General features: G+C 41.2%; 1 protein-coding gene across 1 annotated transcript in view; it reads right to left on the bottom strand.

The window, feature by feature from the left end:
• The window catches only part of LOC126389234 (NACHT, LRR and PYD domains-containing protein 3-like), a 225,356-nt gene that overhangs the window by 205,282 nt on the left and 15,540 nt on the right, over positions 1-4,534 (bottom strand). The gene's annotated exons all lie outside the window — the stretch shown is intronic.

The following is a 4,534-nucleotide window of genomic DNA, read 5'->3' as shown; positions in this document are numbered from 1 at the left end:
ATTCAAAGTTTGCAATTTCAATCGGTTGCTATAGCGCCCCCCTTTGGCCAATTGATGTAATATTGCTTCATTGGCATCCTCCCATGACCCTCTACCACTGTGCCAAATTTCACATGGATTGACCAAGTCAGTGAGGAGAAAAACGTGGAACAGACACACAGACAGAGTTTTCGTCATTATATAGTAAGATATTATTACTGAAATTAATGTTATTGCAGCTATTGTCATTACTGTCTGTCTGAGGCAAATTGTGATGTGTGATATTGGGCTTCATAAATAAACTATTAAAAGCAGGAGCCTCTCGTCCATGAGCAGATTCCCGCTTCCTTCTGGGCAGTGATACAGAGGGTGGGTGAATCCATTCTTCCCTCTACCTGTGAAATGTTCCCTGTGCCACTGGCTGCAACACAAGCCCAAAGCATGATCCATCCACCCCGTGTTTAACAGTTGGACAGGTGTCCCTTTTTTCTCCAAACATACCTTTGGTTATTGTGTCCAAAAAGTCCTACCTTAACTTCATCAGTCCACATGACTTGTTTCCAAAAAGCATCAGGCTTGTTTCGATGTTCCTTTGCAAACTACTGACGCTGAATTTTGCAGCGAGGACACAGGAAAGGTTTTCTTCTGATGACTCTTCCATGAAGCTCATATTTGTACAGGTGTGGCTGCACAGTAGAGCAGTGCACCATCACTCGTCTCGTCTCTTCCTGCAGGTCTTTTGCAGTCAAATGGGGGTTTTGATTTGCCTTTCTAACAATCCTACGAGCAGCTCTCTCTGAACATTTTCTTGGTCTTCCAGACCTCAACTTGACCCCCACAGTTCCTGCCATTTCTTAATGCCATTACAAACTGAGGAAACAGCTACCAGTCAGTTGAAATTTGGATCACCTGGCCTTTCCTAACGATGACTGTGAACAAGCCATAGCTCTAACAACCTCATTAAGGTCTGAGACCCTGGTAAAAGTTGTCTGAGAGCTCAGACAATGAGCCAAACTCAGTCCTCTGAAAGTGGCCCAACAGAAAATGGACTCAGTTCTTTTTGTGTTCACATTGTCAGTTCATTCAATAGAGGCCTCAGTTCTCTTTCCGTTAACACTACAGCCTATATATGATGTATATTGTCGTAGTTCATATTTTCACTTTGACGTGTCACTGCAGTGCGGTAATGACGCCCCTTGCTTTCAAATGAACTTGAAATTGGAGGACAATCTTAGTGTTTCTGAGCTGTAGACTGTTGCTGTCTGATGTATTCTCCATTCAACATCTGGAGACGTGCAGGATCTTCCGTGAACCAAACTACTCCTCATCCTGCGTCCTGGTTTCGTCTTCTTTTTTTTCCCCAAGTGCAACAGCATGTGATCTAGACAGCTAAACAAAATGGCAAAGAGCAAAGTGAACCTGGAGCACTTTGTGTTCAGGTTAAGCGAACCGCACCTCGGACTTGAAGTGAACCAAACTCGGACCCAATCTCAAGGTGGTCTGAGTTCAGCTCACTTCAGAGGGGTCTGAGTGCTCTTGGAGTGGAGTCTGTTGACAGTGTTTTCACCGTAACCTGACTCATCATTTTACAAGCAAAACATTTAAGAACATTTGAACCTTTATATACTGTAGTTATAGAAGTTATTGGCATTCTCTGCGCAAGTGAGCTCAGTTTCTTCAGAGAATGTTGCTTTCCAAATACGCTGAAGAGCTGAACATCAGGTCTGTCCTCAATGAAGACGTGACATCAGATTATGAAAGCAAAAATATATTTTTTAATTTCATCCTTCAAAAGCACAAAACTTTTTAGAACAATTAGGAAGATTTGCATGTATTAAAATGAACAGAGATCATACATTGAACCAGTCTGACCACTGTCAGAGGCACAATGGGACCAGTTGAGACATTCTACTTTTCCTTCACCAATTTTCAAAGATGTTGAAATTTTTTCACATTTAATTCTTTATTACACTTCACTTCTCTACTGTTCTTGAAATTTCACATACAGACTTTAACTTGAAATGGAGATCTTCACAGTAGCATTAAGTACAGGATGAGTTTTATTTCCTCCACCTCTGCTGGAGGAACAGACCTACAGAGACTCACTGCAGTGACGTCTCATCAATGGTGTAATACTGAGCGTCTGCTGACACCTGCTGTTCACTCGGTGCATCACATCCTGTCAGAGGAGGAGTGAAGGGGGGGTTTGCTACTGTCAGTTTAAATTTTACATACAAATAAAAAAGATACAAGGATGCTGTAACAGATTTGAAATGATGAAAACAACCCTTAATGAGTAAATCTACACTGCTGTGAATAAACAGTTTATGTTAGAATACTAATAACTAATATGTCAGATCTTGACTGATAGATCTGTTTCGCGTTTCCACCACAGACAGTCCTCTTAAATGTGGGCGGGGTTGTTGTCACTCACTGCTCCGTTTTTTTTCTCTCCAAGTGAAGGTTAGACCACAACGGAGGGGGGACCAAACATGGGGACGCTATGGAACGGTTCTGTTGGTACCATCCCAACCTTTAACAGTGGGAACAGAAAAAATGTGTACCGAACTGAACTAAACTGGACCATACCTACTGCTTGGTGGAAATGTGGCTTAAGAGTTTGTTTTTGCTACTAACAGGTCCAGACTGTTAGTGTAAGTGTCCGACAACATTATGGAAAGATTCCCAACAGAGACAGACCTTTTTGTTAAAGAGTAAAAGGGTGCATATTTTCACATCTAACTGTGAATTAAGGGTTAATTTCAACCAGACCAAAGTTGGTTATTGTTGGAACAGTGGAAAGACAAACCAAGATGGCTTTAGTGAGTTCATTTTACTGCTGTCAACTTTGAATGAAGTGTGTTTGACGATGATAAACCTGTTATTATCTAAATGGAGTCTGGTGGGTTTGACAACACTTTCCAGGCTGTTTCTGTTTCTTTTCGTGGATGTAGCCTGTTTTGGCATTGCAGCCCTCACACTAGATACTGGGCCAATTTCAAAAACAGTTCTAGTTAGTCACAAGAAAAACACGTGAAAAAAGAGTCAAGGTTGAAAAATACCAAAGTTACCCTTTAACCGAACTGTTAAACACACTGGCCTCAGAATGCTGAGCAGCTCACATGGTTCACTGAGATTTGTTTTAGTACTCACAGCACAACATTAATGACATATTCGTCTGAAAGATTTGGTTAGTACTGATATTATACTGTATATGAGCAACCTCACCTGCCTAAATGGCATTAATACTTCTTATTTGATGAGTTTTCAGGAATAATAATCATGTTAGCACTTGTGTTAATAATATGAAATGATATCAAACATAAATGCAGATGTTGTCAAAGCAGCAAGACTACATATTTGAACACTGAATGTTATAATATTGACTTTGTTGTGAACATGTAGAATGAAATGACGATTTGTGTTTACTGCCCTCAGGTGGCCACAGTGAGGAACTACAACTAAAAAGCATGGATTAATACTGCTGTTCATAGTGATGTCGGCAGAAATGTTGATCATCTAATAATGTCAGTCTGAATATAGACCTTTTTACTGTTTTACAGTATGACATTTTTTGGTGGGCAGGACTTAGCTGGAGGCAAAACGGTTCTTCACAGGCATTAGCTAGCACTAGCTAGCAAGTTATGTTGGCTTGTTTTGGGCAATGGAGGAAGATGATGGGAGTGGTGCGTTTAGAAATGTACCATTCAGTTATTCAGAGCACCGCACTCTCAGAGCAGCAGAGTGCCGAGCGGAGTGAATGTGTGATGAACATAACCTTTCGCAGCGCTCGACAGTGCGAGCGTTTCACTCGCATTTGCGACTAAAAATAGGTGTGTGTGAACTATAAAAAATATTTAGGGGCACATGTGCGCATAAAAAAAAATCTGCCAAAGCAGCCTATATTTTTGTCAATAAAAAATATGATAATCTAACCACAAATGTTGGAGGAACTCCAGCCGCCTTCCCTCTTCCCTGTGTGACACGGTTATGGGCGGTTTTCGAAGCCACTGTCGGCACAATGATTATAAGTCCCACTGTCGGCTGGGTGGAAATAAGTCAAAGTGTGGCGGAGGAGACGGACCGGGTTAAGCGGTGGACCTACGGGGAAGCCTGCTCCGTTTTCCCCACAGTGAGGGACTGTTCTCCACGGCCAGGCTGTCGGCTGGGTGGGAATAAGTCAAAGTGAGGCGGAGAAAATGGACCGGGAAAAGCTCCGGGGAAGCCTGTTCCGTTCTCCCCGCAGTTAGGGACCGTTCGCCGTTCGCAGGGTGGAAATAAGTCCTGCAGAGTTTCAGAGGACCTGGAGAATGTTTTAGGATAGTAATAACATTATATAAGATAATCATATTGCAAAGATAATATATATAAGATAATAACATTAAAGACAAAATTAAATTGCAATTCTTTTTCAAAACTTGATGATTTTACCTTTCTGTACATTTTGTATACAAATTCATTAAATAATTTTGCTTGTAAATGTCTATTTGCATCACGTTTATTACGGAAAACACATTATTTGATCAATTTACATTGTGCTCCTAAAGTTCTTTGT

This window comes from Epinephelus moara, chromosome 4, assembly GCF_006386435.1.
Source record: "Epinephelus moara isolate mb chromosome 4, YSFRI_EMoa_1.0, whole genome shotgun sequence".
Lineage (NCBI taxonomy): Eukaryota > Metazoa > Chordata > Actinopteri > Perciformes > Serranidae > Epinephelus > Epinephelus moara.
Note: the sequence above shows the minus strand (reverse complement) of the source record. Positions and strands in the feature narration are given on the sequence as shown.